This window comes from Saccopteryx bilineata, chromosome 5 (assembly GCF_036850765.1).
Source record: "Saccopteryx bilineata isolate mSacBil1 chromosome 5, mSacBil1_pri_phased_curated, whole genome shotgun sequence".
NCBI lineage: Eukaryota > Metazoa > Chordata > Mammalia > Chiroptera > Emballonuridae > Saccopteryx > Saccopteryx bilineata.
The window spans coordinates 21,411-44,920 of record NC_089494.1 but is presented as its reverse complement, the minus strand read 5'-3'; the positions used below and the strand labels follow the sequence as shown (position 1 = coordinate 44,920).

Below are 23,510 nucleotides of genomic sequence, written 5' to 3'. Positions count from 1 at the left end.
GGTCCGAAGTCAAAAGCGTCTGACTAAGAAGGGGTACTTTTAGAGAGAAATTTGGAGGCCAACCGGAGAAGGGGAAGGGAGAAACTCCTTACCTTTCTGGCCCAGCAGGGGTTCAGGACAGTGTTAGACTGCTGGCCAATCGACCTACAATTACTTGTCCAAACAGAATCAGGAAGTAAGCCCGGGATGAGCTGCTGCTGCCCATTGCTTCCCTGGTTATAAGTTTGGACGGCAAAGAGGGATTGTCCAGGCCCTTAGTACCCTGTCCCGGGTTTTGGCACCAAATGTTGGAATCCATGGAAGTCTGAGAAGACCAGAGTAACAGGCTTTATTGAAAGGAAGAAAGGAACCCTGCTGGGCACTTCTCCCAGAGAGAAGGGTGCTGGTTACAGACTAGGGACGAATTATATAGTGTTTGGGAGAACCTGAGGGGATACTGAGTCAAAGGTTCTGGTATGTTCCCTTTTATGGTTTTAGGATTTCAGCTTTCTGGAATTCTCCTTCTTGGGGCAGGTTGACCAGCTTCTTGGAATTTCTCTGTCTCAGGGGCGATAGTCCAGTAAGGGTGAGGTCTGACAGATAAGCGGAACATCAAGAGAGCAGTTTCGAATTCACGTAGCTAATCAGTTCTAAACCTTGAGTTCCCCAGCTTGATTGCAGGCTCATCCAGCGTGAGCACGGGCTCAGCAGCTTGAGTGCAGGGTCACTGGCTTGAGCATGGGATCATAGACATGACCCCATGGTTGCTGGCTTGAGCCCAAAGGTCACTGGCTTGAAGGCCAAGGTTGCTGGCTTGAGCAAGGGGTCACTCATTCTGATGTAGCCCCCCAGTTAAGACACATATGAGAAAGCGATCAATGAACAACTAAGGTGTAATGAAGAATTGATGCTTCTTTCTCTCTTTCTTTCTACCTGTTTGTCCTTCTCTCAACCTATATTTTAGGTTAATGGCCCTGAGAACCAAACACACATTTTATATTCTTTCAAACCTGGAAGCTTGTTAGATGTTGCTTTCTGTTGCTTTGTGGTCCCTTTTCAATATGTTTGAAGTGTACTTCTCTGTTGTCACTCTGTGCCCATGGTAGTTTCAGAAGAGAACTAAAGTACAATCACATTAGTGTTAACATGAAGACTCTAATGAACAGCTTGTTGACCCCTTACCTTATTTCTTGAGTTTAATAGGTTTTGGGATTTCCCAACAAAAAGTAATCTGTCAGGTGTGTCATATGTTCTCAAATTAGCTACATTTTTTTTTCTGAAGTGAGAAGTGGGGGGAGGCAGGTAGGCAGACTCCTGCATGTGGCCAACCGGGATCCACCCGGCATGCCCACCAGGGGGCGATGCTCTGCCCTTCTGTGGTGTTGCTCTGCTGCAGTTGGAGCCATTCTAGAGCCTGACGCAGGGGCCATGGAGCCATCCTCAGTGCCCAGGCCAACTCTGCTCCAATGGAGAGCTGGCTATGGGACGGGAAGAGAGAGATAGAGATAAAGGAGAGGGGGAAGGGTGGAGAAGCCGATGGGTGCTTCTCCTCTGTGTCCTGACCGGGAATCGAACACATGACTTCCACACACCTGGCCGACGCTCTAATGCTGAGCTAACTGGCCAGGGCTAGTCCATGTCACCTTTAAGAATCCAAGATTCTGGCCTGACCTGTGGTGGCACAGTGAATAGAATATTGATTTGGAACTCTGAGGTTTCTGGTTTAAGACTCTAAGGTTGTTGGGTAAAGGCACACATGAGAGGCAACTACTCTGAGGTGATGCTTTCTACTTCTCCCTTTCTCTCTGTCTCTTCTCTCTTTTCTCTATAATCAATTTATAATTATTTTCCCAAAAATCTAAGATTCTGTTATTCAGGATTTTGAAATGTCCTATATATGCAATATAACCTCATTGTCTTGTATTCTTAGGAATATAAATTTCCCTTGAGCATGTATTATACATTGAATATCTCTTGTCTATCTGATTATTTCACCTGATTATTAGCCCAGCTGCTAGAACTTTCAAAGTATAAGGACGTTTTTTTATTTTATTCCCCACAGTGTCAATGAGCCAGGCATGTGACATGAATGGCTGGGGCACTAACTCCTGGAGAGTTCTGCAGCTGAGATCATGGACATGTGTCAGCTAAGGGTAAGCTTTATTTCTGTTTCCTCTATCAATTACTTGTTTATTTTTGTGGGGTTTGGTAGAATGTGGTAGTGCTGTGAGTTATGTTTCTCTCTTCTACATTTACATTGGTAGTGAAATATATATTTTAGCTTCCTGCTTGAACTTAGGGAGCTATGAGATTTCCTTTATGGAGTCCTGGCTCTGTTTGCATTGTAAGTATCAGGTTCAGCTCCTGCTTCTGTCATGCAGCAAGTGGGGTCAGGTGTTTGGCTCCATGTCTGAAGTTTGGTTATGGGGTCTTGGTTACAGATCAGGAGTCTGTCTACAGGGTCTGTGTTCGAATCTGTATTCTGTTGTGCATCTGGGGTCTGAGGTCCCTTTGCATGTAGCCTTGTATCCGAGTTCCAGTGTGGGGCCCATGAGCAGCTCCAGTTCTAAGGCATGATGTATGGACTCTGGTGTTCAAGGCGCCGTGTCAGTTTCTGGCATTGGTGTGTCCTAGTCTCGGTTGGCTCTGGAGACCAGTGTTTGGTGTTCAGTGCCAAGTCCTCTTTTTGGTTTGGGAGTTGGTTCAGTGCTCAGCTTCAGTCGTCTAGAGTCCTTGGGGTCCTGATTCTGTCTAAGGTCTCTGATCAGTAATGGTTGTTATGTTCACATTGGCAGGAAAGTAGATACTGATGGGGAAAGAGAGCAAAGTGAATTGGAGATTCTATTCTATAAAACAGAATATGTGGGCCCTGGCCACGTGGCTCAGTGGTAGAGCATTGGCTCTACGTGTGGAAGTCTTGGGTTTGATTCCTGGCCAGGGAACACAGGAGAAGTGCCCATCTGCTTCTCCACCCTTCCCCCTTTCCTTTTTCTCTATCTCTCTCTTCTCTTCCAACAGAAGAGGCTTTATGGGAGCAAAATTGGCCTGGGGCTGAGGATAGCTCTAGTTGCAATGGAGCAACACCCCAGATGGGCAGAGCATCACCCCCTAGTGGCCTTGCTGGGTGGATCCTGGTTGGTCACATGTGGGAGTCTGTCTGCTTCCTGCTTCTCACTTCAGAAACATACAAACAAAAACAAACAAAATAACAAACAAAAAATGGAATATGTGTTCTAGGGAGAAGCCTTAAGGTTCCATTTATGTCTGATCTTATAGAATGCTCCAGTATTCATAAGCTTGATGGCACATTAGAGGAATCCATTGTGTCCTGAGAAGTCCATTGTCCCCTCAACCCTCTTGCTCAGGTTTGGGAAGAGTTTCTTTAAGGCACTGCCGGCCAGGTGAGAGGGGAAGGAAGAGGGAAATGGTTCCATTGTAGGAGAGGCACCATGGGAGTAAAAAATGGGTGGGAAACACTGAGTTTCAGAATCCAGAGTGTTTATGGTCAAGAAAAGTCATCCTTCCCAGCTGAAGAATAGAAACATGGTCCTAACAGAGATCTGGGCCTTTTGTTTGTCATTTTATTCTGCCTTCCTGATGAAAGGAATCCAGAGTGGCCACGTTGTGGATTCATCACTCCACTTTTCATTGGTTTTCTAAATTTATCCATTCATTTGAGACACAGAGAGAAGCATTTACTCATTGCTCCACTTAGTTGTTCCATTTAGTTATGTGCTCATTGGTTGCTCCTTTTAGGTGCTGACAATGCGGCTCACACCTGTCACCTTGGCATTTGGGAAAATAGTATCTGCACTTAGCTACATGGCCAGTGCCCCATAGGGTTTTTGTTTGTTTGTTTGTTTTTTGTATTTTTCTGAAGTTGGAAATGGGGAGGCAGTCTGACAGACTCCCTCATGCGCCCGACCAGGATCCACCCGGCATGCCCACCAGGGGACGATGCTCTGCCCATCTTGGGCATTGCTCTGTTGTAACCAGAGGCATTCTAGCGCCTGAGACAGAGGCCATAGAGCCATCCTCAGTGCCTAAGCCAACTTTGTTCCAATGGAACCTTGGCTGCAGGAGGGGAAGAGAGAGACAGAGAGGAAGGAGAGGGGGAGGGGTGGAGAAGCAGATGGATGCTTCTCCTGTGTGCCCTGGCCGGGAATCAAACCAGGGACTCCTGCACGCCAAGCCGACGCTCTACCACTTAGCCATCTGGCCAGGGCCCCCATAGGGTTTTTTTTAAATGTAGTACAGATATTGATCAACTTATGACCTATGCAACTTACGACCATTCGACTTTACGACCACAATTGCTAGCTATGACTGCTCTGCATCTGGCAGCACAAGCGTTGCCCAGCTGGGCGTATGACAGTGCAGACCAGCTTCCAGCAGCACTACCATCTATCTCCCCATGCACCATTTCCACTGTTATCCCAGACTCGGTACAGCAATTTGTGTTTTGTGTCCTGGATATTTTTCATCAAACCCCTCCCAAGATGTCTACCAAGAGGAAATTGTCTTTGTCTATGCCTCAGCCTGCCAAGAAGGAAAGAAAGGCCATCGATCTCGACACTAAAATGAGCGCGGGCTCATCCGACTTGAGCATGGGTTCACCAGCTTGAGTGCAGGGGCGCTGGCTTGAGCATGGGATCATAGACATGACCCCATGGTCGCTGGTTTGAGCCCAAGGGCACTGGCTTGAGCAAGGGACCACTTACTCTGCTGTAACTGCCTGGTCAAGGCACATAAGAGAAAGCAATCAATGAACAAGTACAAAGGAGGAAAGAAAGTGAATTTGATCGCACATGTTTATGAAAAAACCAACTCCAGTAACCCCAACTGCTGCCTCAGATGACGACATCAATGATCCACAGCCAAGCACCAGCGGCCAATAAAATGTTTCGTACATGTTTATATATTTTGATATGTTTTACAATTGGGAAAATGTTTCCGATAGTATTTTTTACACCTGTATTTTGTAATTTTGTGTGTTTTGCAAATATTAAACCAGTTGTACTGGTAATGCAGTGTTTTACTTAAACCTGACGAATGTAAAAATAAGAAACAAAATGGTGTAGAGGTGATACAATGGCATAAAATGAACAGAGAAAATTATGATATATAATAATAATGAAAGAAAATTATGATAAAATATGACTTAAAGATTTTTTTATGGAAAATTTTTTTTTATAGAGACAGAGAGAGAGTCAGAGAGAGGGATAGACAGACAGACAGACAGGAACAGAGAGATGAGAAATATCAATCATTAGTTTTTTGTTGCACGTTGCAACACCTTAGTTGTTCATTGATTGCTTTCTCATAGGTGCCTTGACCATGGGCCTTCAGCAGGCCGAGTAACCTCTTGCTTGAGCCAGCAACCTTGAGTTTAAGCTGGTGAACTTTTGCTCAAACCAGATGAGCTCACACTCAAGCTGGCGACCTCGGTGTCTCAAACCTGGGACCTCTGCATTCCAGTTTGATGCTCTATTCACTGCGCCACCACCTGGTCAGGCGACTTAAATATTTTTATAACATTATTTTACAATACTGTACATATAGCCTACTCAACTTACGACCAAATCGTGTTATGACTGGGCTGTCAGAACCAATCATGGATGTAAGTCGAGCACTAGCTGTATTGTAATTATCATTCAATTGAAAGTTATCTTATATTTCCAATTGTGATGCATTTGGGGGGTTATTTAGAAAATGTCATTTATACCTTAAACCATAAGGAGCTCATAGGTTCCTCTTATTAATATTTTTTAGGTTCATGGCCATGACAGCAAGACACACACTTTATATTATTTCAAACCATAAAGCTTGTTGAAAGTTTCTTTCTGTTGGTTTGTGGTCTCTTTAAATATGTTTGAAGTGTGCTTCTCTGTCACCTTGTGCATATGTCAGTTTCAGAAGAGAACTTAAGTACAAGCACCTTAGTGTTAGACATGAAGACTGCAAGGAGCAGCTTGTTGACCCCCTTACCTTATTTCTTGTGTCCAATAGGATTTGGATTTTTCCAACAAAAAGTAGTCTGTCAGATGTGTCACATGTTCTTAAATTAGCTGCATGTTATCCATGTCACCTTTGTGAATCTAAGATTCTGGCCTGACTTGTTGTGGTGCAGTAGATAGAGCATTGATTTGGAATGCTGAGGTTGCCAATTTGAAACTCAAGGCTTGCTGGGTCAAGGCACATGTTAGAGGCAACTCCTCTGAGGTGATGCTTCCTGCTCCTTCCCCCTTTCTATCTCTTCTGTCTTTTCTCTAAAATCAATCATTAATTAAAAAAAATATCTTAGATTCTGTTATTCAGTTTTTTGAAGTGTTCTATACACCCAGTATAACCTCATTGTCTTGTATTCTTGGGAATATCAGTTCCCCTTGAGCCTTTATTATACATAGAATATCCCTTGTTCATCTTATTATTTCATTTGATTATTAGCTCAGCTGCTAGACTTTCAAAGTATAAGAACATTTTTTTTTATTTCTTTCCCCACAGTGTCGATGAACCAGGCATGTGACATGAATAGCTGGGACACTAAGTCCTGGAGAGTCCTTCAGCTGAGATCATGGACATGTGTTGACTAAGGGTAAGCTTTATTTCTATTCCCTCTGTCAGTTACTTGGTTTATTTTTGTGGGGTTTGGTAGAAGGTGGTAGGGCTGCTAGTGATGTTTCTCTATTCTACATTTACATTGGAAGTGAAATATATTTTGAAGCTCGCTGCTTGGACTTCGGGAGTCATGAGATGCCCTTTATAAAGTCCTGGCTGTATTTGCATTGTGAGTATCAGGTTCAGCTCCCGCATCTGTCATGCAGCAAGAGGGGTTTGTTGTTTGGCTCCATGTCTGAAGTTTGGTTATGGGGTCTTGGTCACAGATCAAGAGTCTGTCTTCAGGGTTTGTTATTGAATCTGTATTCTGCTGTGCACCTGGGGTCCCTTTGCATGTAGCCTCATATCCCAGTTCCAGTGTGGGGCCCACAAACAGCTCCAGTTCTAGGGCATGATGTATGAACTCTGCTATCCAAGGTGCCATGCCAGTCTCTGGCATTGGTGTTTCCTAGTCTGGGTTGGGTCTGTAGACCAGTGTTTGGTGTTTGGTGCCAAGTCCCCTTTTTGGTTTGGGGGTTGGTTTAGTGCTCACTTTAAGTTGTCTAGGGTCCACAAGCCCTGATTCTGTCTAAGGACTCTGGTGTCTGTTCAGTAATGATTGTCGTGTTCATGTTGGCAGAAAGCTAGATATGGATGGGGAAAGACAGCAAAGCAAATGGGAGATTCTATTCTATAAAACTATAAATACCTGCTCGAGGGAGAAGTCTCAAGGTTCCATTTAGTCAAATCTGATAGAAGGCTCCAATATTCATAGGCTTGATGACATATTAGAGAAATCTGTTGTGTTGTTCTGAGATGTCCATTGTCCCCTCAGCCATCTGGTACAGGTTTGGGAGGAATTTCTCCAAGGCAGTGCTGGTCATGTGTTTTGGGGAAGTGAGAGGGAAATGGTTCCATTTGTAGGAGAGCACATGGGAGGCAGATATGAGTGGGAAACACTGTGAGGTGCAGAATTAGGTTTGTTTTTTTTTACAGAGACAGAGAGTCAGAGAGAGGGATAGATAGGGACAGACAGTAACGAAGAGAGATGAGAAGCATCAATCATCAGTTTTTTGTTGTGACACCTTAGTTGTTCATTGATTGCTTTCTCATATGTGCCTTGACTGACTGTGGACCTTGAGCAGACCAAGTAACCCCTTGCTCGAGCCAGTGATTTTGGGTCCAAGCTGGTGAGCCTTGTTCAAACCAGATGAGCCTGTGCTCAAGCTGGCGACCTCGGGGTCTCGAACCTGGGTCCTCCACATCCCAGTCCAATGCTCTATCCACTGCACTACTGCCTGGTTAGGCAGAATTAGATTGTTGATGGTTAAAAAAAGATAGTCTTTTCTAGGTGAAAAATAGAAACATGGTCCGAAGAGATATCTGGGTTTTTTACTTTGTTTTTCTTTTCTTTTTTTCTTGCCTTTCTATTGAGAAAATACACTAGGCATGTTGCAGGTCTATCACAGCTTTTTCCATTAGATTTTTTACATTTTTTTCTACACTGATTTGAGAGACAGAGAGAGAGAGAGAGAGAGAGAGAGAGAGAGAGAGAGAGGGAGAGAAGCATGGAATCATTTTTTCAATTAGTTGTTTTATTTAGTTGTGTACTCTTTTGTCACTTCTCTTAGGTGTTGAGAAATGTGACAAAACCCACAACCTTGGCACACAGGAAGGATACTGCATGCAAGGAGCAAGCTGATCAGGGCACCATAGGTTTTAAAAAATTATTATTATCTTTCATTTGATGAAATTATTTTAGAATTCCAATTGCAATGTATGTTACAGGTTATTTAAAATTGTATTTTATAAGTGTAAATATAAGGACTTCCTGGTTTATCTGTTACTAATGATTTCAAGGTTAACTGTCACAAGAGGAGAAAACATGAGTTATGTAATTTCAAAATTTTGAAGTTTGTTGTCACTTCCTTTATAGTGGAATATGGTTCCTTTTAAATGTGTCCTCAGTGTGTGTCTCTGCTGTTAGGTTGTATGCATGTTGAGAACAACATGGAGGTGGCAGTCAGGAGGAACAGAGGTGGGTACAGTGCATTATATGTCAGTGGTTGTATGGTACAAATCAAAGGAGGACAAAAAAAGCCCAGAAAACTTGATGAAGGAAGTAGCATTTATTTAGCCAGCAGAGCAGTGTTACCCCAAAGGAGGCAACCAAACACATACTCCCTGAAGGTAGATTTCTTACATCTTATATACCTTTTACAGAATAGAGGTTTGAGATCATGCAAGGGTTCATGATCCTTTGTCTAGACTATAGGTATAAGTCACTCTCATGACTCCAGGATGGGAGGGTGAGTTTAGGTAGATTCAGAGGATGTGTTGGAATTTTTTCAATTAAGGTATGTAAACATTGTTTCTTAAAAGTTTTTGAGAAAAGGGGAAGGGGTTTTCAGATAAGTTCTATCTTCTTTGCTCTGTGTAGGAAGTGGCCCCAGAAACCCTTTCAGAGAACTATAAGAAGTAATCTATAACTGGCTGACTCAGTTACCCCTGCAGGCTCCCTTCTCTTGCATTCTTCTTATTCCTTTTGAGGGAAGAAGGGGCATGCCCCTCCCTCCTTAGTTGATCCACTTACCTGCTTATGTTAAGTATGTTTTCTATCTCTGTACTGATTTTCTTTTTTTTTTGTGTGTGTGGTAATACATTGGTCCTGAAAGGTATTTTATATCCCTAAATGAGAAAGTTGGGTGAAACTCATAATTATGCCCTTGCCAGGTAGCTCAGTTAGTTAGAGCGTCATTCTGATACACCAAGGTTGTAGGCTTGATCCTCAGTTGGGACATCCAAGAATTAATGAATGCATGAGAACATTGGTACTGTCATATTTGAAGTTTACCAGTTTTAATAGGTGTGAGTGCTGTATTATTGTAGTCTGAATTTGTCATTTACTAATAATATATCAGGCAGAACTTATTTTTACAAGGTTAGGTGATTGATCTCGTCAAAATAAGAAACATGAAAACTGGGAGTGTTTAGGAGTTTATTTGAGCCAAAATGACTCCAAATGTTAGGGATAAAGATCTCCAATCCTACAGACTCACAGTGTAGCAATTTATTTTTTTATTTCTTTATTTTTTAAAATTTATTTTAGACAATGGAGAGAGAGAGTGAGAGAGAGAAAGGGGGAGAAGCAGAAAGCATCAACTCCCATACATGCCTGATGAGGCAAGTCCAGTCTTTTTATTTATTTCTTTATTTTATTCATTTTAGAGAGTGGAGAAAGAGAAGCAATTTTTTCCCTTTTCTTTTTGCGAGACAGAGAAAGGAATAGATAGGGACAGACAGGAAGGGAGAAAGATGAAAAGCATCAATTCTTTCTGGGGCCCCTTAGTTGTTCATTGATCTCTCATATGTGCCTTGACCAGGAGGCTATAGCACAGTAAGTGACCCCTTGCTCAATCTATCACCCTTGGGCTTAAGCCAGCGACCATGGAGTCATGTCTATGATCTCACACTGAAGCCCGCAACCCCAAGCTCAAGCTGATGAGCCTGTGATCAAGCTGGCGACCTTGGGGTTTTGAACCTAGGTCATCTGTGTCCCAGTTTAGTGCTGTATGCACTGCACCACTGCCTGGTCAGCCACCATTCTCATTCTATAGATTAAAAAATAGGCAAAGAACCCAGCTTAGTGTATCCCAAGGTTCTCTTTACCAAGCCACAGTAGCAGAGCTCCAGGGAAAAGCAACCAGTCTCATCTCTCCAGGCAGAGGAGAACAGAAGCTCCATCTCCACACATGCTGCAGATGGCTTTTCCAGTCTACCTGAATCATTACCAGCTAGAAGCAGCGGTCACTGGGACTTGGACATGAGCTGCAAAGTATAGAATTGTGACAATTCCAGTGCCATGTGGACTTTTCCTGGATGTGGACTTTTCCTGGACTCCTGCTCCTTGGGACAGCTCCTGACAGACTGAACTGGGGTTGGGTTGCATTTATCAGGGACTTGGCATGGTGTTGGGGCCAACTTGGACTTGATGAACTTGTTAAGGACACTATTCTTTTATGGATTCTTGCTGTATTGGCCAAGAGTTTGTTTAAAGGCTTTAATCATTGTAAAAAAAATAGAAGACTGGATAAAGATGTGGCACATATACACTATGGTATAGTACTCAGCCATAAGAAATGATGACATCGGATCATTTACAACAAAATGGTGACATCTTTATAACATTATACAAAGTGAAATAAGTAAATCAGAAAAAACCAAGAACTGCATGATTCCATACATTGGTGGGACATAAAAACGAGACTCAGAGACATGGACAAGAGTGTGGTGGTTACGGGGGGCAGGGGGAGGGAAGGAGGGAGAGGGAGAGGAGGCACAAAGAAAACTAGATAGAACGTGACAGAGGACAATCTGACTTTGGGTGATGGGTATGCAACATAATTGAATGACAAGATAACCTGGACATGTTTTCTTTGAATATATGTACCCTGATTTATTGATGTCACCCCATTAAAATTAATAAAAATTTATTTATTAAAAAAAAAACAGGCATAGAGAAGTTGAGAATCTTGCTTTAGGTGGCACAGCTGGTGAGGGCCGAGCTGAGATTCAAACCAAATACGGAATGATCTGGAGTCCATGTGGTGTGCACCATGAGATGGTCACCCTCAAGGGGCAGCGAGGAGAGAGGGAGACCATGTTCCCAGACTGAGCCACGTACATGGATATGCACACGCATATGTTCTTCCCTGGTTTTCATCACTGAGACCACAGAGGTCAGAGGAAACCAGGACAAAAGCCAAGAGAAGCTAAGGAAGGAGGGTGGTGAGCCTACTAGGAGAAAAGGCTGCACTTCCTGGAAGTCAAGGAAATTCCTTTCCTGGTGAGTCTGTGTCAAATCCCTCTCCCTGGGCAGTAGCTAAGTAGGTTGAATCCAGACTTCCACATTTTCAGGGGTTTAGTTTCTGTGCCTGACAGTGTGAGTTCTCTGTGGCCCTCCTGGAATTCTCTGGTTTCAGTGAGAGGGGGGAATGAGATATGTGGGCTTCACAGTTTTATGGAGATAAAATTTATTAGAACAGGAGGTCAAGAGACTGAGGAGATTGGTGTTGACATTACCACGGCACTTAAGGAACTGTTTGTCTAGCTCATCCCTTGTCATGAAAGTGAAGAATTTGTTTAACCAGTTACTTCTGTACTAAATACACTCTTGGGAGGAAAGGGTTATTTAGACTCCTTCTGAAGTCCCCTCAGAGCTGGGGTATGACCTGTGTAACAGCTATGGCTGTGGAGATGCAATTTAATGCTAATGACTCACTCACCCTCTTTGCAAACATAAAGCTTTTCCCCTGAGTGTGTCCTCTGCTGTATGAGATCTGACTTCCAGTTAAATCTTTGCTCACACTCCTGGCAAACATAGGGCTTCTCCCCTGAGTGTGTCCTCTGGTGTCTGAGGAGATGTGACTTCTGTGTAAAGCCTTGCTCACACTCCCTGCAAACATATGGCTTCTCCCCTGAGTGTGTCCTCTGGTGTCTGAGGAGATGTGACTTCCGTGTAAAGCCTCGCTCACACTCTCTGCAAACATATGGCTTCTCCCCTGAGTGTGTCCTCTGGTGACTTCGGAGATGTGACTTCAACATAAAGCCTCGCTCACACTCCCTGCAAACATAGGGCTTCTCCCCTGAGTGTGTTCTCTGGTGTCTGAGGAGCTCTGACTTCTGTGTAAAGCCTCGCTCACACTGCCTGCAAACATAGGGCTTCTTCCCTGAGTGTGTCCTCTGGTGACTGAGGAGATATGACTTCAACGTAAAGCCTCGCTCACACTGCCTGCAAACATAGGGTTTCTCCCCTGAGTGTGTTCTCTGGTGTCTGAGGAGCTCTGACTTCCGTGTAAAGCCTCGCTCACACTCCCTGCAAACATAGGGCTTCTCCCCTGAGTGTGTCCTCTGGTGTCTAAGGAGATTTGGCTTCTGTGCAAAGCCTTGCTCACACTCTGTACCAATATAGGGCTTCTCCCCTGAGTGTGTCCTCTGGTGTCTGAGGAGATGTGACTTCCGTGTAAAGCCTCGCTCACACTCTGTACAAACATATGGCTTCTCCCCTGAGTGTGTCCTCTGGTGACTGAGGAGATGTGACTTCCGTGTAAAGCCTCGCTCACACTCTATACAAACATAAGGCTTCTCCCCTGAGTGTGTCCTCTGGTGACTGAGGAGATGTGACTTCCGTGTAAAGCCTAGCTCACACTCCCTGCAAACATAGGGCTTCTCCTCTGAGTGTGTCTTCTGGTGTCTGAGGAGATGTGACTTCCGTGTAAAGACCCGCTCACATTCCCTGCAAACATAGGGCTTCTCCTTTGAGTGTGTCCTCTGGTGTCTGAGGAGATGTGACCCATTATCAAAGCCTTGCCCACACTCTCCATACTTGACAGCTACAATTCTTGACATTCCTATTCCCACAGATAGTTTGCCTGTGTCCACTGAATTCACTTCCTGGCCTCTGTTGGGTGCTTCCTGCATTATTCTCTCTTGCTCACTAGAGGTCCCCATGTGTCCTTTGGGAGGTTTGAAAAAGGCCCTTGAAATCCTCCTCAGCCTGGTCCTTTTTAGCAAAAATTTGAACTTTCTTTTGACCTCTTGACCGTCAGCTTTGTCATCCCAGCTGTGTGTATCAGTATGTTGCTGCTGCTGGTATAGATCCTTTGGGCAGGGATTCTCTGATTGGAGATATTTTCTTGTAGATGTTCCTGGGAGAATCTGAGAGGGGTGATTGCATTCCACGTGTCTGCTGAAGAATTTCTGACTGGAGAAGGCCAGAGAGCAGGAGGCACATGGACGTATCTCTGGCTTTGGTTCTTCTGAAAGAGAAAACTTTGGTCAGACAGAGGTTGATAAGGCTGCCTGGTCTGTATGTTTTGCCTGCTGTTAAGACCTGTCCCACGAGTCATTCTTATGGGGTTGACAGGGTAATTTCTGTCTCCCACAAAGTGTTTCTTCACAGTCTGTTTTCTCTTTTAATTTTTATGTACTATATCTTATTTAGAAAAACAGAAAGCCCATATCAAGTGCCCTTTCTACGCATTGCAAGAAGAGGGACTTTCAAGTAGCATCAAGGGCTGGTTCACTCCTTGTAGGAGTGGAGAAATGCTGATATTTCCTATATATTTGTAGCTTTTAACACATTAAGAAAGACCACTGGCCCCAACTAAGAATTGCTTCTCTCATAGTTTCCCACAGATCATAAATTGAAAATATATCCTTCCTCAAGTCTTATATCAAATATTCTTTTTAAGAAAATTTATTTTATTTTATTTTTTACAAAGACAGAGAGAGAGAGTCAGAGAGAGGGATAAATAGGGACAGACAGGACTGGAGAAAGAGATGAGAAGCATCAATTATTAGTTTTTTGTTGCGACACCTTAGTTGTTCATTGATTGCTTTCTCATATGTGCCTTTACTGTGGGCCTTCAGCAGACTAAGTAACCCCTTGCTCGAGCCAGCAACCTTGGGTCCAAGCTTGTGAGTCTTGTCCAAACCAGATGAGCCTGCGCTCAAGCTGGCGAACTCAGGGTCTCGAACCTGGGTCCTCCACATCCCAGTCTGACACTCTATCCACTGCACCAGCACCTGGTCAGGCCACACCAAATATTCATACTTGATTTTATTCAGTGTTAGCCCATTACATATACAATGGGAAGTCCTGTTTCAAAATGTCCCTAATCATACTTTTTAAAAATTGATCAATTTTAGAGAGACAAAGAGAGGAGGAGAAAGAGGAAGAGGAAGGAGAGAAAGAGAGAGAGAGAGAGAGACAGAGTGAGGCATTTATTCATTGTTCTACCTAGACATGCAGTCACTGGTTATTTCTTGTATGTGCCCTGACCCGGGCTCAACCTTGGTATTACAGGATGATGCTCTGACTGAGCTAACCAGCCAGGGCCTCCAACCATGCTTCTTACATGCCTGATTCCCACCCCTCTCCAGTTAATCCACTATCCTATCTCACTTGGAGATAAAGTAATCTCTGAGAGGATTCCCCACTGAAATATATTTTCCAAAAATTAACAAAGCAAATCTTAGAGAAAAAGCCACCCTGTAGCTGAGAACAGCACCATTGTCCCAGTTCACTCAGGAAGGTCCCAGCATCTCAGCATGGATCACAGCTCTGCATTTCCAGGCTGCTGGGCATCTATCCGACCTCTGCTCTTACCCTGTATGCTAGACAGGAGTGGCCCTCAGAAATCAGTCCCTGGCCAGTTTGCTCAGAGAACAGTGTTGGCCTGGCATGTGGATGGCCCAGCTTTAATCCCTGGTCAGGACACCCATGAAAAGCAACTATCTGCTTCTTTCCCCCTTCCTCTCTCCCTCCTCTCTCTTTTCCCCTCCCACAGCCAGTGGCTCGATTGGTTCAAGCATTAGCCTGATAGCTCAGTTCTTTCAAGTGTTGACCTCAGGTGCTGAGGATAGCTTGGCTAGTCCAAGCGTGGACCTCGGACAGGGGTTGCTGGGTGGATCCTGGTTGGGGCACATGAAGGAGTCTGTCTATCTCCCCTCCTCTCACTTAAAAAAAATTAAAAGTAAAAAGTTTTTCCTAAGAATCAAAGGCATATGAAATGAATCCTTAATTCCTGAAGCATCTGATTTGAAATCTTACTGACTTTAGAGTGTACCATGAAAATTTCTAAGAAAAGTTCTTTTATATTTTTTCATTTTGAAGAACAGTTGTGCTCACCTCTAGCTGCTGCGAGCTCTCTCTTCTGCTTGCTGCCACGCTTGATGCCCAGCTTCTGGCCATACTCGTCACCGTACCAGACTAGCAGCTCACAGTATGGCCTGATGACCCGGCAGGTTCGGTAGAAAATCTGCTTGCAATACTGAAGGCCACCAGGTTCTGCTCTTCATCATCCTGGGCACAGTTCACATATCTGGGATTGAGGCAGGTGAAAGAAAAGAAACCCACAGGCGATGAGTTCCTAAAACCTCTCAGATCCATGTCCAGCTCTGCACCTGACACGCAAGGCCCTCGGGCTGTGATGTCGCCCACTCCCACAGTGCTCCTGGAGACCCATCTGTTCAATGTCTGAGCCTGTCACAATGTCATACAACTTCCTATGTCCAGGTCCTGCTTACGGTGCTCATCCTTCCTAATACCATTTTCCAAAGCTAATTCCAGATGTAACCTCCACCCTGATTGGCCATAAAACCCAGTGACCTCTAGCTTCTCTAAACTAAATCAGGTTCTGTTTATATCACAGAACTTGCTACTTGATGTTGGACTCTGTGTCTAGATTAGTTCACATCATTCAATACTCAGCCCAAGTCCATCTTTTCGTGAGAGGCTTTTCTCCATTCTCCTCACATTTTATCTAGGTAGCATTTGATGCCTCACCCAGGTTCCCATAAAAACCTGGCAGTTCCTCCCATCCAAAGTGAGAAGCGGAGAGGCAGACAGACTTACACATGCACCTGACTGGGATCTACCAGCATGCCCACCTGGGGGTGATGCTCAGCCCATCAGGGGCATTGCTCCGCTGCAACCGGAGCCATTTTAGCACCTGATACAGAGGCCATGGAGCCATCCTCAGCACCAGGGCCAACTTTGCTCCAGTGGAGCCTTGGCTGTGGGAGGGGAAGAGAGAGATAGAGATGAAGGATAGGGGAAAGGGTGGAAAAGCAGATGGGTGCTTCTCTGTGCCCTTACTGAGAATCAAACCCCAGACTTTCATAGGCCAGGCTGACGCTCTACCACTGAGCCAACTGGCCAGGGTTGAAAGGTTTCTTTGTCTTAGAGAAATCATCAAGATCAGTAATAGCTTATTCACATTCTGTAGCCCCTGATAAAAGAGCCCCTCAGGAAAGTGGCCCATGATCATTGCTCTGCAGGCTTCAGAACTCAGTTCTAGTTAGAAGTGAGGCTGGGATAATTTTAAATTATCCTAAACTCACAGGTTTAGGCTATCCTTGGTTTAGGTATCCTGGCACTCTGCACTTCTCAAAAAATAGGAGAATTATAGTTAAATATTTCTAAAATCAATTGTTTCACTCTGTCTGCAATTAGTCCTCCATAGGAATAGAAGATGGGTTATATAATATGTTTAAGTAATGAATACTTTCCTCCAAACTGGAATATAGTAAGGGCTTGCTTAAATAATGTTAATTAGATCAATTAAAGCAGGGGTTGGGAACCTATGGCTCATGAGCCAGATGTGGCTTTTTTGATGGCTGCATCTGGCTCGCAGACAAATTTTTAATAAAAAAATGTTAAAAATATAAAATGTTCTCATGTATCATAATCCATTCATTTCCTACCGCTCATGTTCACGGTTGCGGGATGCTGGAGCCAATCACAGCTGTCCTCCGTGACAGCACCAAATTTTTATTAGATAATGCACAATGTACACGGGTCATTGTATGGCTCTCATGGAATTACATTTTAAAATATGTGGCGTTCATGGCTCTCTCAGCCAAAAAGGTTCCCGACCCCTGAATTAAAGTGTAATACAGGCCCTCAAAGTTTTTTTCCAGTGCCTAAATTTTGTCTAGTATAGAGATTTATATTTTGAGGACATATGTTCTATTTTTATTTCCTTTCTTCCTCTAAATACCTCTTGCTTTGAAAGAGCACCGAATGGAGAAAAAAGAGGAACAGAGGATTGAGGCAGAACACTGAGGGAGGCACGATGAGAAGGTAAGATGTATGGGCCTGAGAGGGATGAGTGTTCTCCGTGACTCCCAGAAACTTCTTGGCCTTACCTCATCCAGTTGGCCCAGGATTCATCTTTCCCATTCACATACTTATAGCAGTTTCTCCCTTTGGTGATCTGCATTTCAGGAAGAAAAAATAAAGGTTTTTTTTCAGGTGAGAAGGTAATAGGAGACTTATATTACCCGACTGTTAACAAAGGTCTTTCAGCTTGCATACATTGCCACTCGTGACAATATTTTTCTTATCACATCTGAGTTGACCTGTCCACTCAGGGCTCGTAGGAGGCATTCCTTTGTGTGTGTACTATTTTGCCCCCACTTAACCTGTGATCCTCAACTGGAGCTCCATGTCTGCAATGTCCACTCAGTACCCAGAGCTAACCAGATTGTCTCCATCCATGTCCTAGTATGTAGAAGAGCAGGTCCCACCAAGCTATGGGAAAGATGTGCGAAGTCACAAGACAGGGGAAGAGGTAAATACTTCTCACCTGCCAGGAGTATCCGTTGTTGCCTGCCTCTTCATCTTCTGTGATCTGGCCCTCATAAGGGCCAAAGTGAAGACCCACTGGCAGAGCAGATGCCTCATTCCACACTCCAAGCCCAGCTTCAGGGATGCCTGATGGTCTGATTCTCAACCCAGGGGGCAGAGTGAGGTCTGCATGGTTTGGATGCCCCTTAACCACTGCAGTGTCTTTTACAAATGTAGGAGGCCCATGCACGTCACAATTGTCAATGAAGAGGTTCTGACACTTCTCACAATCTGAGGGGGTGAGAACAACAGGGATTAGGGAAGGGGTAGTGCATGTTCCTGGACATATAGAACTTCAGAGAGAGCCCAGGCACTCACATCACTGAGCCTCAATTCTGTAGTGCAGGTCCCTAGGGGAATGGAATGCTCTAAGGCAGTGGTTTTCAACCTGTGGGTCGCGACCCCAGCGGGGTTGCCTAAAGCCATCGGAAAATACATAATGCATATCAGGTATTTACATTCCGAATCATAACTGTAGCAAAATTACAGTTATGAAGTAGCCACCAAAATTATTTTTTGGTTTGGGGTCACCGGAACATGAGGAACTGTATTGCAGGGTCACAGCATTAGAAAGGTTGAGAACCACTGCTCTAAGGGCCAAAGGACCAGATGAAATTATTGTATGAAGAGATAACATGCTTCTTTGTGAGGGTTACTTACAAAGGTAGTCATCATCCTGGGGCTCGCTGACTTCTTGGTACACATGGCCCTTTCTTTCTCGTAGGCTATACATCTTTACTTCAGTCTCTTTTCTTCTGAGTTCTAAGTTGGAGAAGAGTGAGGTTGTTGGGATCTAGATTTTTAGTCCCTATTTTGTCAGAAAACACACAATCTCCTCCCATCAAATTATCACCTGTCCTTCTATATACTCTGGTATTTTCCTTTGTCAACTATTGGCTCAGAGAGCATCTATAATAGTAAGCCTCTACACTGACTACAGATGGCCAATGCAATATTTGTTTCTAGATCTTTCCATTATGAGATATAACTTCCCAACTATTAGCTATTCATAAAATATTGCCTGACCAGGTGGTGGCGCAGTGGATAGAGCGTAGGACTGGGATGCGGAAGGACCCAGGTTCGAGACCCCGAGGTCACCAGCTTGATCGCGGGCTCATCTGGCTTGAGCAAAAAGCTCACCAGCTTGGACCCAAGGTCTCTGGCTCCAGCAAGGAGTTACTCGGTCTGCTGAAGGCCCACGGTCAAGGAACATATGAGAAAGCAATCAATGAACAACTAAGGTGTTGCAACAAAAAACTGATGATTGATGCTTCTCATCTCTCTCCATTCCTGTCTGTCTGTCCCTATCTATCCCTCTCTCTGACTCTCTCTCTGTCCCTATAAAAAAATTAAAAATTAAAAAGAAATTAAAATATTTAAGGGCACAGTATATGTAAGGTATTGAGGAAAGGCCTGGTATACAACACCAACAGTGTATGGTTGCTATTATCAGAGATATATTTATTGGACAACTTATATGTGTCAGTTCTTCTACATTGAATTTAAGCCCTAGCTAGAGTCTCAGTGGATAGAGCATCAGCCCAGTATATGTCCCGGGTTTGATTCCAGTCAGGGTACATAGGAAAAGTGACCATTTTCTTCTCTACCCCTCCCTCTCCTCCTTCTCTTTCTCTTCTTTTCCTGTAGCCAGTGGCTCAATTGGTTTGAGCATTGGCCCTGGGTGCTCAGGATGGCTCGGTTAGCCAGAGTAGATCATCTTGAGGTGCTAAAAAACAGCTCAGTACTCGAGAATTGGGGTTGCCAAGTAGATCCTGGTAAGGGTGCATATGGGAGTCAGCCTCATTATCTCCCCTCATCTTACCTAAGAAATAAATACATATACAAATAAATAAATTGAATTGAATACTGTCAATGAATATATGCATGTATCTTCACCTTACACATTAGCATTCAAGAGCTCAGAGAATTTGTAAGATTTGCCCAAAGCTCCAGTGCTAAATTCACTTTCAGTTTAGTTCTTAAATCCAGGCCTATCCAAAGTCCACCCCACATATGTAGGCCATACTTATTAGCCTTTCTAGAGGATTCAGAGGAACTGAAATCTACAAATGACTCTCTCTTACCCAATTTTTATCTAGAGTGTTGTCCAGAGGGTCTTACTTCTCCAGGATGGACTGTGATGCTGAGGACTCAGGTTTGAAACCCTGAGGCTGCCAGCTTCAGTGCGGGCTAATCCGGCTTGACTGCAGGCTCACCAGCTTGAGTACAGGGTCACTGGCCTGAGCATGTGATCATAGGCATGACCCCATGGTTGCTGGCTCAAGTCCAAGGTAGCTAACTGGCTTGAGCAAGGGGTCACTCACTGTGCTGTAGCCTCCCAGTCAAGGCATATATGAGAAAGCAATCAATGAACAACTAAGAAGCTGCAATGAAGAACTGATGCTTCTTATCTCTCTCCCTTTCATCCAGTCTGTCCCTGTCTGTCCCTCCCTCTCTCTCACTAAAATAAAAAAGAAAAAGAAAAAAATTGGCCGTTTATGTCAAAAATATAATAAAGGTCACTTAACTGGACAGAAATTCCATTTCTTTAACATAACACTTTCTCCTTTCTGTCTTTCTTCTAAATTTTTAAAAAATTTGCCTGACCTGTGGTGGCACAGTGGATAAAGCAGCGACCTGGAGCACTGAGGTCACTACTTTGTAACCCGAGGCTTGTATGGTCAAGACACACAGAAGAAGCAACTAGTACAAGTTGATGCTTCCTGTTCCTCTCTGCCACCCCTTTCTTTCTCTCTCTCTCTCTCTCTCTCTCTCTCACTCCTCTCTATAAAATCAATAAATTAACTTTTTAAAATTGATTTTAGAGAGAGAAGAGAGAGGAGAGTGAGGGAGAAACATTGATTTGTTGTTCCACTGATTTATGCATTTAGTGGTTGATTATTCTTTCTTTTTTCTTTTAGTTAGAGAGACAGATAGGAAGGGAGAAGGATGAGAAGCATCAACTTATAGCTGCGGTACTTTAGTTGTTCATAGATTGCTTTCTCATACATGCCCTGACCAGGGGACTCTAGTTGAGCCAGTGACCCCTTGCTCAAACCAGAAAATTTGGACTCAAGTCAACAACCTTGGGCTTCAAGCCAGTGACCATGGGGTCATGTCTATGATCCCACGCTCAAGCCAGTGTACCCATCCTCAAGCCCGCAACCTTGGGGTTTGGAAACTGGGTCCTCATTGTCCCAGGTTGATGCTCTGTCCTCTGTGCTACCACCTGGTCAGACTTCAATGGTTGATTCTTATATGGGCCCTCACTGGACATCAAACCCACATCCTTGGTGTATAGGGACGACTCTCTAATGAATTGAGCAACTTGTCCAGGGCTCCTTTCTGTCTTCTTGTTTCAGAGTGGCCTTGTCCAGTCTAAGGGTACAGTGACCACCTTGCCTCCTTTCCTTCTTATCCTTTCACGTCTACACATGTAACCATCCTTGCCCTTCCTTAATCATCAGAGTCTGGTCAGCACCAAACAGTCTTGGGAACAGAGCCTCAGGTCTGTGGACCACAGAAACCATTTGGGTCAAGTTAGAGAGATAACATCTGGACTTCAGCTGTGTTTCAATGCTAGACCCATGAACGCAGAAGGACCTTACTGACCACACCCTCATGAAACCAGACACACTGAAGAGATGGCTGACACAGGGCCTGATACAATGGTCCCTACCCTGGCCCACAACCCCAGTTGCCTTAATCAACATGATTAATCCTTTCCCATGTGCAATGTGGCCTGCGCGGCCCAGGCAGCCCTGTCCTGGAGCATTGCTCACCGGCCAGACCTTCCTCCTCCTCTTGTGATGACAAGTGTTCTGAATGAGTTATTTCTTATGTGCTTTTATACTTTTATACCGTTCCAGCTCATTAACACATCTATAAACATGTGTAATTATTTACACATGGAAGCAGTGTAGCAAATCGCACCACACTGCACAACGGCACTGTTTGCATCTCGCTTGTTTGCTAAATGCAAGCTCTGTCCCTCATTAGCTGCTGAGAGGCGGGGGACCTGACCCTGGGTCGGTTTCAAAAGGACAGAGCCGGGCCTGCGGCCCCTCACCTCGCTGCCTCCGAGTCCATTCTTCATGCGAGTCCTCAGTGTCCTCCGCCGGGGTTCTGGCGGTCTGCCGGCGGTGAACCATAAAAGCGGGCCGATGGGCGCTGAGGCCTGGGGAGAAACAAAATCGTGGTCCCGAAAGCGAAGCGCTTGAAGGAGCAGCCCCGACACAGGCCGGCCCGCATGCCGCCCGCGGTTCCCGCCCGGTCCCGTCACCTGTGCGGTGCAGCGCGTCCTGATTCCTCTTCACGTTTCCGCAGTGCGCCTTCTCCCAGTCGCCCACGGCGGCCACCCCTCCGGGGGAAGTGGGCGCGGAGGTCCCTGAAGGCGCGGGGGCCTGGGGACGTGACCCTGGCGGCCACGTGACCCTGCGCAGCGGCCGGCGGAACCGCCCCTCGCCCGGCTGGGTCCCGCCATCCCTGGCCCGCCCAGGTCCTCCCCGTCGCTTCCTCGGCGCCGCCCCGCGGGGTCCCATCCGCGTCCATGCTCCGGCCACCCTGCACGCCCAGCCCGGACGTGCCTGCGCGGGAGACGGCGCTGAGGCTGACTGGTTGGCCCACGGGCGCACATTCGCGCGTGTGAGTGCGCGCTCGCGGTGGGGTGTTTCGAGAGGGGACAAGTGTGGCCAGCTCCGGTACTCCAGCCAAGCCAGTGAACCCCTTGCTCAAGCCAGAGACTTGGGGTTTAAGCTGGTGACCATGGGGTCATGTCTATGATCCCAAGCTCAAGCCAGCGACCCTGCGCTCAAGCCGGATGATCTTATTACATTTTCTTGTTGTTCAAGCGCTCTCTTGAGTTCCTCTATTCTACTCTCAAGTTTATTAAACATCGTTGTGACTGTTTGCTTTGAATTCTTTTTTTTTTTTTTTTTGAAGCTGGAAACGGGGAGAGACAGTCAGACAGACTCCCGCATGTGCCGGATCGGGATCCACCCAGCACGCCCACCAGGGTGGGATGCTCTGCTCCTCCGGGGCGTTGCTCTGCAGCGACCAGAGCCACTCTAGCGCCTGGGGCAGAGGCCAAGGAGCCATCCCCAGCGCCCGGGCCATCTTTGATCCAGTGGAGTCTCAGCTGCGGGAGGGGAAGAGAGAGACAGAGAGGAAGGAGACGGGGAGGGGTGGAGAAGCAGATGGGTGCTTCTCCTGTGTGCCCTGGCGGGGAATCGAACCCAGGACTTCTGCACGCCAGGCTGACGCTCTACCACTGAGCCTGCTTTGAATTCTTTATCTGTCCAATTACCCATCTCATTTCATTAGGATATTTCTCTGAAGTTTTTTTCTTAGTACTTCATTTGGACTATATTCTTCTGTCTCCCCATTTTGTTTGATTGTCTGTTTTTGTTCCTTTGAGTCGAATGGAATAGTCATCTTGCCCACTCTTGAAAAAGTTGTCTCTGTTACATTGTGTGTTGAATAGTTTCAGCCTGCTGGTTGTCAGTGGGGGGGGGGGGGCGGTGCATGCAGTGCCTATCCTGTGGCCCGGCCTGAAGGAATGGGTTCTGAATGGGCCACCTGTGGTGTGTGAGCCTCCTTGTCCTTTTAATCTGGGCAGGGCTGCCTGGTGTAAAAGGGGCTGCGTGGTGTGTGTTTTGCGTGTCCTGTTTCAATTATCTGTTGTCAGAGCACGGTCTGTGCTTGGTTACCTCAGTGGTCCCCAACCTTTTTTGGGCCATAG

The 23,510-nt window shown here is 45.3% G+C and overlaps 1 pseudogene; it reads right to left on the bottom strand.

The window, feature by feature from the left end:
* LOC136338074 (histone-lysine N-methyltransferase PRDM9-like) overlaps window positions 1-22,311 on the bottom strand; it is a 30,555-nt pseudogene extending 8,244 nt beyond the window's left edge.
* Between the last annotated feature and the right edge of the window lie 1,199 nt (window positions 22,312-23,510).